Below are 10,380 nucleotides of genomic sequence, written 5' to 3' on the forward strand. Positions count from 1 at the left end.
TGCTAAGCGAAATGAGTCAATCAGAGAAAGACAATTATCATATGATCTCACTAATATGTGGAATTTGAGAAACAAGGCAGAGGATCATGGGGGAGAGAGGAAAAAATGAAACAAGACAAAACCAGAGAGGGACACAAACCATAAGAGACTCTTGATCTCAGGAAACAAACGGAGGGTTGCTGGAGTGGTGGGGGGGGTGGGAGGGATGGGGTGGCTGAGTGATGGACACTGGGGAGGGTATGTGCTCTGGTGAGCACTGTGAATTGTGCAAGACTGATGAATCACACACCTGTGCCCCTGAAACAAATAATACATTATACGTTAATAATAAAAATAAAAAATAGTCTCTCCTACTCAAGGCCATCTACACATGTAATGCAAACCCTATCAAACTACCAACAACAGTTTTCACAGGGCTAAAACAACCAATCCTAAAATTTGTATGGAACCACAGAAGACCTTGAATAGCCAAAGGAACGTTGTAAAAGAAAACCAAAACTGGAGGCCTCACAATTCTGGACCTCAAGCTCTATTACAAAACTGTAATCATCAAGACAGCATGGTATTGGCACAAAAACAGACACATAGATCAATGGAACAGGATAGAAAGTCCAGAAATGGACCCTCAACTGTATGGTCAGCTAATCTTCGACAAAGCAGGAAAGAATGTCCAATGGAAAAACGTCTCTTCAACAAATGGTGCTGGGAAAATTGGACAGTCACATGCAGAAGAGTGACACTGGACCATTTCCTTACACTACACACAAAAATAGACTCAAAACCTAAAGGTGAGATAGGAATCCTTCAAAATCCTAGAGGAGAACACAGGCAGCAACCTCTTCGATATTGGCCACAGCGACTTCTTTCAAGACACGTCTCCAAAGACAAGGTGAAACAAAAGCAAAAATGAACTATTAGGACTTCATGAAAATAAAAAGCTTTTGCACAGCAAACAGTCAACAAAACGAAAAGACAACCTACAGAATTGGTAAGAAATTTGCAAATGACATATCTGATCAAGGCTTACTAGCCAAAGTATTAAAAACCGATACAATTCAACACTCCAAAAAAACAAATAATCCATTTAAAAAATGGGCAAAGACATGAATAGACACCTTTCCAGGGAAGACATCCAAATGGCCAACAGATACATGGGAAGATGCTCAACATCACTCGGCATCAGGGAAATGCAAATCAAAACAATGAGATCCCACCTCACACCAGTTAGAATGGCTAAACTGAACAACACAGGAAACGACAGGTGTTGGCGAGGTCGCAGAGAAAGGGGAACCCTCCTACACTGTTGGTGGGAATGCAGACTGGTGCAGCCACTCTGGAGAACAGTATGGAGGTTCCCCAAAAAGTTAAAAATAGAGCTGCCCTACAACCCAGCAATTGCACTCCTGGGTATTTACCCAAAGAATACAAAATCAATACTTCAAAGGATACACGCACCCCTGTTACAGTAGCAGTATCTACACTAGCTGAGATCCGGAAGCAGCCAGAATGCCCACTGACTTACGCACGGATAAAGATGTGGTGTGTACACACAATGGACTATTACTCAGCCATAGAAAGGAATGAATCTTGCCATTTGTAACATGGACGGACCTAGAGGGTATTACGATAAGTGAAGTCAGAGAAAGACAAATACCATAGGATCTCACTCATATGTGGAAATGTAGGAACAAAGCAAGAAACAATCCAAGAAACAGACTCAGCTACAGAGCACTGGTGTTCAGCAGAGGGGAGGAGGGAGGGGAGGAGTGAACCAGGTCCAGGGGACTAGGCGTACACTTACCGTGAGGAGCACGGAGTGATGTGTGGAAGTGCTGAATCCCTACACTGCACGCCCGAAACTAATACAACATCGCATGTTAATGACACTGGAATTAAATCTTAAAAAAATGTATCAAGCAAACAGCAGCAACAAAAGACACGGGCGACAAAGACAATCAGTCTGAGCACTGCTGGCCCCCGCAACCCCACAGACCTCAGGGGGACACAAGTGTGTTTGTGCAGGTTTGGGCTTGGACTTGGGCAGGTGCAGGTGCACACAGGTCTGTTCCTGTGTCCCGACCTCGCCCGACCTCCCCTGTTCCCGGCCCGGGCTCCCCTGGCCTGGGAGGCTCACACCTGCACCGTACTCACGCTGTCACTGCCCTGGGAGCCAGGACTCTCCGGCCACCTCTGCGTTGTGTCCACCATGGAGGGAGCCCACCCCTGAAATTCCTTTGGAGGCAGCCCCGGAAATGGGGGCGAGTCAGTCCCCAGGTGCACTCACTGTTTGGAAGGCCCGGGTTTCTGCAGCAAACCAGGCTCCCAGGTGCCGCTCATTGAGGGTACCACGGTCAGCACGCCGCAGTCAGGTCTTGCAAGGCTCCCAGATCCCTCCGCTCTGCCTTCAGGGGAAACACAGGCATTTGTGTGGATTCGCACTTGGAAACAGGCAGATGCCATGTATCCCACCAGGCTACTGCCGTGAAGCAAGCCGCCCTCCAGACCCTGGCCGGGGAGCAGATCCTTGGCTCCACGCACCTGTGCGGCTGGAGCATGCTCAGTAAGCACCGCGTCAGCCCGCAGAGGGTGGCTGGGGTCATCTGAGCCTGCCCAGCTCCCGACGGTCTGGAACCACATGCACAGCCTCCAGGCTGGAGGGAGCCACCCCCCCAATCTTTCTTAGAGGCACCTTTCCAGGGGCCCAGCTCCGTCCCCGTCGGACTGGCTGCCTGATGAAGCCCCCGCCTTCTCCTGAACTCAGGGCCCTCAGGGGTCTCTCACAGAAGGACAGCGCAGTCAGGGGACTCAGGCCCCCCTGGCAACACAGGCCCGGCTCCCCCAGCTCCGGCTGAAAGGGAAACACACGCCCACGTGCGCAGGTGCAGGCTTGCAAGTAGGTCGAGCGTGTGGGCCGCCCAGCCCAGCCTGGGGTCGCTGCCACACCCCACACCAGCCGCGCCCCGGGCTCCCCTGACACGGGCGGCTCCTAAAAGCGCCAGACGCACCTGTCAGCCAGCCCGAGGCCCTGGAAACCGGTGGAGATTCGGGACAGCCGGGATCACCCCAGCAGCCTCCCGAATAAAACGGGCACCCCCACACCCCTTGTCAGGGGGCAGCTTGCAACGGTACAGGCAGTCCCCCTGCAACCGGCTGCCTGCCCGACGGGGTCCCGGGCTGACCAGGCATCGAGGCTCCCAGGTGTCTGTTGCTGGAAAAACACCCCGCCAGCCTCCCGGGCCCCTGCGACCAAGGCAGACCCCGCTCCTCCAGCTTCACCTCTGGGGGCGAAGTAGGCCCAGGTGAGTAGCCTAGGGCTGGGAATGAGGCAGAGGATTGGAGCCCCGGGGGCCCGCCCCCTCCCCCGCCGCTCTGCCCGCTCGCGCTCTTCTGGGCCCCTGGCTGCCCGCCCCTGCGCGGCTCACGCATGCGCGCTAGGCGCCCCTCACCTGTGCGGCGGAAGCCGGGTGTCTCTCTGCCCGTGGATCTCGGCCCGCACCAGAACCAGCCGGACACCCTCCAGGGAGCCCTCCCCCCACAAAATGTTTCTGGGGCGACAGTGAGTCCCTGTTGCGACTGGCTGCCTGCCGAGGGGGCCCCTGGACTCCACACACGGGCCCCCCGTTTCAGGCCTGGGCCTCCCCTCCCCTCTCCGCAGCCTGAACAAGCGCAGCGGGTCCCCTTTCTCACGCCACCTGTGTCCGCCGGCTCCCTCGTGGCCTTTGGGGCTCAGGGTGCTCCCCAAAATGAACACGCCCAGGCTGTCGAGTACTCACGCCCCCAAATGCGGAGGCAGCCGCTTGACGCTGGGGCCTGACGGTGCCTTTTCCATCTGGATGCCCGGTGGGCCCCGGGGTCTGGAGGAACCAGGGCTCTATGAGGTCTGCGTGGGGTCGGACGGGGCTCCGCTCCGGGCGCAGGCTCTCCCTCGGACTCCCCGGTTCCCCTGCACGCCCCCCGGGGTTCTGGGCTGCCTGTGGGTGCTTCGCCGCCCCGTCTGTCACTCCGACTCTCTTGGACGTTCTCTCCTGGCCCGTGCGGCTCGGACTCCCACATGTGCACCCCCAGGGTGCAGACGCTTCCTCCCGAAATTCTCTCAAAGGTGGCCTCGTGAACCGCTCACGGGCGGCCCGTCTCTGATCTGGGGAGACCTGAGGGGTCCTGGGGTTCCCCAGCCGCAGGGCCTCCTGGGGTCTGTGTGCACCCCGACAGGCCGCTGGGTCCCCTGCTCCAGGTCCTGGGCTTTCCCTGCACTTTCCCTGTTTGGGTCCCCGCCTCCCCCCGTGCCTGGCTGCCCCGTGGTCACCCGCCTCTGCAGGCCAGCTCCCTCCTGGCCTGTCTCTGGCTGGTCTACACGGGCCTACACAGACCTCAGGGTGGACAGAGCCCCTGCCCACGGTCTGAGGAGGCAGCCTTCACCTGCCCACGGTCACTCAGCATTCCCGCAGGCGGCCCCAGGGGCTGCCCGGTGTCCATGCTCGCTGCTCCGCACACCAGTGTGGGCCCTGACCTGGAAGGGCGATGCGTGTCCTGCTGCCCTGGGCAGAATGGACCTGATGTGCGGGTTAAGGTGGACGCCAGGTACCCCCGAAACCCCCTCCTGTCCCCCAGCCTCGTCGGCCGGACCCTGCCCTGCCCCAGGTCCCCGGCTCCCCTGAGCTGCATGTGTGCAGTCCACACCCTGGGAGCCGGTCTTGGGCTGCAAGCGGCACTGCAGTCCGTGGAGACAGGGCCTTTCCTCAGCCACGGGCAAGGCCTTCAGGGGGGGACAGTGCCTGCCCCATCGGCCCGACCACTAGCATACCCAGAATAGAACTCTGAAGCTTCCACAGGCGGATCCCCTCCCAGTCGCAGAATTCATCACTTTCTGAGCCCACGATCCCCACGACAGAGCCCAGAACACCACCCAGATTTCGCAAAAACCTCGGACATTGGTCCCACGTGTTAGCGATGCTGCCCCTGGTGGCCCTGTACTCAGGCCCCACCACCCACCCCAGCTGCAGGGACTGGGGTGCTGATGAGGTGACAGCCTGCCCCTTCCTCCAGCACTGACAAACACAGATGACCTCGTCAGAGGGGTGAGGCCCCAGGTTCCAGGAAGATAGCAGAACATGGCAATGGAAACTGTGGCGTGCCAGGCCCTGCCCATCCCCATGCTTGGACCCCAGGGAGGAGGAGCTCAGTCCCCACACCTGGACACCAGGAGGAGGTACTCGGTCTCTAGTCCTGGCAAATCCAGGGACAGAGGCCGTGGTCCCCATACCTGGACTCTGAGAAGGATGAATGTGTCGCCCCTGCACAGAACTCAGAAGCAATATGTCCTCCATAGGTGAGTGGGTGCCCAGTGAGAGGGTGCTATGTGAACCGAGGCCATGTGAGCAGGTGCCACCTGGACCAAGGCCACGTGAGTGGGCACCACATGGACCAACGCCACATGGATCTAGCCACCACTTGAGCTGGGGGTCCCATGATCCAAGGGCACATGGGCTAAGGCCACTTATGTGGATGATGAGTGTGATGAACACGTGGGGTGAGGCTGTGTTAACGGAGGCCACGTGAGTAAGTGCCACGTTGTCCAGTTTCTCTGGAGGACCCTGACTGACAGAGCAGTCAACAGGAACAATACATAGCAGGGCACACGGGCTGCCCAGCCTTCACGGGTGTCCCAAACCACAGATACCTACTTCTCATGGTCTGGAGGCCTCTCCCCTTGTGCATGTCTGCGTCCTGCTCTCCCCTTCTTAGAAGCACACCTGTTCTATTGGGTTAGATTCACCCTCGTGACCTCATTTCACCTCTGGCACCTCCTTGAAAACCCCGTGTCCACACAGAGCAACGTCCTAGGTCCTGGGGTTGGGGCTTCAATGTGTGGATTGAGCCTGTAACACCCTCCAGGTCGTTCTGGAAACACCTGGAACAGGCATGAAGAGCCGCTGGACCCAGGCCCACAGGGAGGCAGAGGGTCTGATCACAGGGGAGCCCGGCGTGTGGGTCTCATCCATCCCCTTGAAAGCCAGCTCGAGGCCACCTCTCTCCGTCCCCACACCCCACGCTGACCTCTTGACTGGCCTGGTTGCTCTATTTGGTTGCAGACTGAGAGCCCCTTGGAGGAGGGGACCCACCAGGGCCCACCCCTGCGTGGGCCCCGTAAGCAGGAGGAGGTGGTGCTGGATGAGAAGCGTGTGTGAGTGAGGGGCCTTGCCAGGAGGTGGGGCGAGGCTCCAGGCCCCCTTGAGCGGGAGGCTTGGCGGTCAGCCTGAGCCAGGTATGTGGCACTGACAAGTGGCTGAGAACCCGTCTCCTGTGTGTCACACGCTGGCCGTGGTTCTACTCCACTGTGTCACTGAGGCCCCGGCTGGTGGGGTTCCCACGGGACAGTGCCGTGGTTCCAGTGGGGATGGGGGGAAAGCTGCCAATGCCAGCCTCTCACATGTCTGCTCAGAAGGGTCTTGGGTCAATGCCGCCCCCATTTCTGTATGTGGAACAATTCCCACACCAGCCCTGGTGTCACGGGAGCGTCGGCCCCCCCTACTGGGAGTAATCAGTGTGTGCTGATGCGGCCCCGAGTGCCCAGGGACCCCAAGACCCAGGCAACGGGGGTGTATGCCTGTGTGCCTTTTGGGGGGAAGTGATCTGTCCTTTCCCTGGACTTTTTTTTTCCTGGCTAAACCGTATTACATATAAAGACTTTTTTTTTTTTTTTAAGATTTTATTTATTTATTTATTTGAGAGAGAGAGAATGAGAGACAGAGCACAAGAGGGAAGAGGGTCAGAGGGAGAAGCAGACTCCCCGCTGAGCAGGGAGCCCGATGTGGGACTCGATCCCGGGACTCCAGGATCATGACCTGAGCCGAAGGCAGTCGCTTAACCAACTGAGCCACCCAGGCGCCCCTAAACCGTATTACATATAAACTAATATATATATATTAAATTACGTATTATATTTTTTCTGGCTTAACTGTGTAAGTCATAGCAAGCAATTAAAACATTGTGATAAAGTAGAACATAGCACCCCTTAGCCACTTTGTGGGTGCTGCTCAGGGGCATTAAGTGACTCACACTGTGTGAAGCTGTCACCACCGTCCAGAGTGTCCTTCACTTTCCCAAACGGACACCGCGTCCCCATCAAGCTCCTGACATCTAAGAGGGGTTCCTGGACCCAGAAAGGCCAAGGGCCATGGTCCCGAGTGTGGGCCCCCAGCCTGTGCCCGTCTCCTGCCCCCGCCCCGTGACAAAGTCACCCTAGGGGGAAGGGTAAAGCCGCTGCCCTCTGCGCACAGTATTCCTATCAGAGGTCGTGCACGGCACGCTCATTTTTTCTGTGCGAATCAGCTCCAGCTGAAGCCAAGTGGATCCTAAAACAGAATTCTCCACAATGTGAGGTCAAGATGGAAGGCATTGTCAGGGGAGGGCAGGAAGGGGGTGCTCCACTGCCACCCGGGGCCCCTGGTTTGGGAAGATGTCCTGCGCAGGGACCTGGTGCTCGGGGCGCACGGCGTCCCTTCCTCTCCGAGAGCGCGGGGCGAGTGGTGTGGGGTTGGGGCACAGGCGCTTCTAGGAAACTACTCCCCGTGGTCTCTCCTCCCAGAACAAACCACTGAGAAATAACAAGAAGTGTCAGCCCCTGGTTAGTACTGTTTAGACGCAGCCGTTCCTCTGCGCGGCCCCTCCCGGGGGTGCTGTCAGCTCAGGGCAGCTGCACCCCGGAAAGAGCTTTATGGCTTTAATAACGTGGTGGTGGCGGGAGGCGGCGCGCTGCACACATACTGTTCTCTGGGAAAGGGGAGCGTCTGCGGCGGAGAGGCAACCAGAGCTCCAGCAGAACTTCCTGGTTGGCGGCTGGCCCTGCAGGAGCCCCTTGGCGAGGGGGCATCTGGAGCCAGAGCAGGAGGGTCGCTCGTTGGGGCGCTGGGCCCAGCAACCTGGCTCCTCCCTGGGACCCGGAGAGAGGAGGAAACCCAGACGTGCAGTTTCTGCAACACGGAATGACATGGACAGAAGCTCCAGGGACGCCACAGGTGTGCTGGCGACATCACAGCCGGAAACGCACTATGATAGACAGCACCTTACAGCGTGCTCCGGGAGCTGACGCATTCACATTTTCCAGAAAGATCTAAGTTGCCTGAATCGTTTCTAGAACAGGGAGTGACGTGGCCAAGAGGCTGGTTATCTTTGGAACCCAGAGCCAGTGCCCAGGCCTGCGCTCGCCCCGTGCTCGGGCTTGCGGGCTTCCTGGGCTCCCACCAGAGCACCGCCATGAAGCTGGTGTCCCCGTGTATGGAGGCCAGACCAGGGGAGAACAGCCCAGAAATGCTGCCCCCCAATTCCTCGGGCAAACACGCGAGATCCTCAGAAAGATTAGCAAAGTCAGGTATGGTGTTGACTCGGGAGAATGGAGTCCCCTTTTCCTCCTCGGGATTTGGGGCCGTGGAGTGAAGTTTGTTTGCCTGAAGTGAGCAAGAGCACAACTTTTAAAATCATTTCCCAAGTAGGAGCGTCTGAATCAAGGTGGTTGACTGCTGTCACAGTGACAAAGTGGGTAATGACATAAACACGTGGACGAACAAATCTACAGCAGACCAGCACCAGAATGCCCATCTGTGAGATCTGTGGCATCAACACACCAAAGGGGACAAAGATGCTGAAAATGTAACATCAAACACCCGTGTCCGATTTTACCATTTAAGAGGAAGCTGAAATTAAAGAAGATCTAGTACCTGGGTATCAAACTCCCCATCCTGCAAATGTCCGGAACTGTGGGGCTTTCGAGTGGCCCCCAGCACAGGCAGGAACAAGGGCAGGGTCACTGCCCACGGCCAGCCCCGTGGTCCCCATGGCAGCACAGGTGAGCACCGTGAAGGAGGGACAGCCGACTGTCCGAATGGGACCTCCGCCTGGGAAGTAAGGAAATCACCCAAAACCTGGTGGAACAGGGGTAGGGGTTAGTAAATGCGTGTCAGGCTGGGTGAGGTTGTGTGGCCTTGATGAGCAGCCTGATTTCGGGGGCTCACTTCCTGGCCACACTGCACGCTCCGCGTGGCTCAGCCAACACTGTGCCGTGGTCTCCTCCCCACAAGACCGAGAGAGCGGCCACCCTTAGGAACAGTCCTGGATGCTGGTGGTTTGGGGGCGGGATGTCCACACTGGCGGATAAATGCACCCCAGCTGGGAAGCAACACAAGGACTTGCCCAGGGCAAGTCCCGCCTCCGACCACAAAGGGCCAGGAGTGCGGTCCCTCTGTGCCCTCTGAAGGTGCTGCAGGAGCGCGGTAACTAGCGTGGACTTCTGCCCAGCTCCGTTTGTGGCAACTACATACGGCCCCAGACCATTCTGTGCGATCCTAATAACCGGTGCGAACACACAACATTATTAAAAGCATAAAGCACACAGGAATACGGGTCACAAGACGCTGCTAGCCCTACACGGGGAATTCAACGCTTTACCAGACAACAGAAAGGACACCTAGAGAAACGAGTGCGTCGCGTGGTGCTTTGGGGAGAATCAGCGCCGCTGGAAACATGTCAGTTCTTCCCCCAAATCAACCTGTGAGTCCAGGGCTATCCCAACATAAAGGTCCCAGAGGAAAATGAACAAAAGCCTGACCGGCTAATTCTGACGTCCACGTGGAGAGAATGGCGGGGCTGATGGCACGGCCTGGGTGCGGGGAGGGCACAGACGCTGGCCTGGGTCTTCCCTCTGCGGCCCCCCTCATGTGGGTTCTTCTGTTGGTTTACAACCTTAGTCTGAGATCTTCCTCTAGTAGCTTCCAAAGAGAGGACACAGGGAGTAAACGCATGTCTGAAAATGTCTTTATTCTTGATTGGCTGGGCTGCTTTTCATATCACTTCCTTTAAATGCCCCCCCAGCCCCACCTCCTGTTAATGTTTTTTCCTGAAAATTCTGAGTCAGATGATGGGCATCCTGGAAAGGTCCTCTATGTATTTTATTTTTTCTCAATTCCTCAACTCACTGTCTTCTTGTTTTACCTTCTAGAAGATTTTACAAATTTTATCAACTCGTATCTTTTAACCCTTTTATAGAAAATCTTTATTTGACAACCATTTATTCTGATTTTAAAGACGCTTCCCAGGGAGTGATGTTCCAGTGTGGACCCTGGGTCCCTGGACTCCGGTGCTGCATTACTGATAACAGTCCATTATAGGCCACTCTTGTAGACTAGGGCCTTTCTTTAGTGGAGAGTGCTCCACCAGAGTGCTCCCAGGAGGTGCCCACCAGAGTGCTCCCAGGAGGTGCCCACCACAGAGTGCTCCCAGGAGGTGCTCCCCCACAGTGCTCCCAGGAGCTGCCCACCAGAGTGCTCCCAGGAGGTGCTCCCCCACAGTGCTCCCAGGAGCTGCCCACCAGAGTGCTCCCAGGAGGTG

General features: G+C 56.8%; 2 long non-coding RNA genes across 4 annotated transcripts in view; both read right to left on the reverse strand.

Moving 5' to 3' along the window:
• LOC113913199 overlaps window positions 1-3,410 on the reverse strand; it is a 28,414-nt gene extending 25,004 nt beyond the window's left edge. For all 3 annotated transcript variants that reach the window (XR_004819610.1, XR_004819611.1, XR_004819609.1), the window contains exons 1-2: window positions 3,006-3,410; window positions 2,285-2,402 (exon numbers count right to left, since the gene is read on the reverse strand). This is a non-coding gene — a long non-coding RNA (uncharacterized LOC113913199). The remainder of the gene's footprint in view (window positions 1-2,284; window positions 2,403-3,005) is intronic.
• Window positions 3,411-6,852: 3,442 nt separating this feature from the next.
• LOC113912682 lies at window positions 6,853-9,800 on the reverse strand. Its single transcript, XR_003516928.2, has 3 exons — window positions 9,602-9,800; window positions 8,715-8,918; window positions 6,853-8,444 (listed from the first exon to the last, which is right to left on the reverse strand). It is a non-coding gene; the product is annotated as an uncharacterized LOC113912682 (long non-coding RNA).
• Between the last annotated feature and the right edge of the window lie 580 nt (window positions 9,801-10,380).

This window comes from Zalophus californianus, chromosome 14 (assembly GCF_009762305.2).
Source record: "Zalophus californianus isolate mZalCal1 chromosome 14, mZalCal1.pri.v2, whole genome shotgun sequence".
NCBI classification, from domain to species: Eukaryota; Metazoa; Chordata; class Mammalia; order Carnivora; family Otariidae; genus Zalophus; species Zalophus californianus.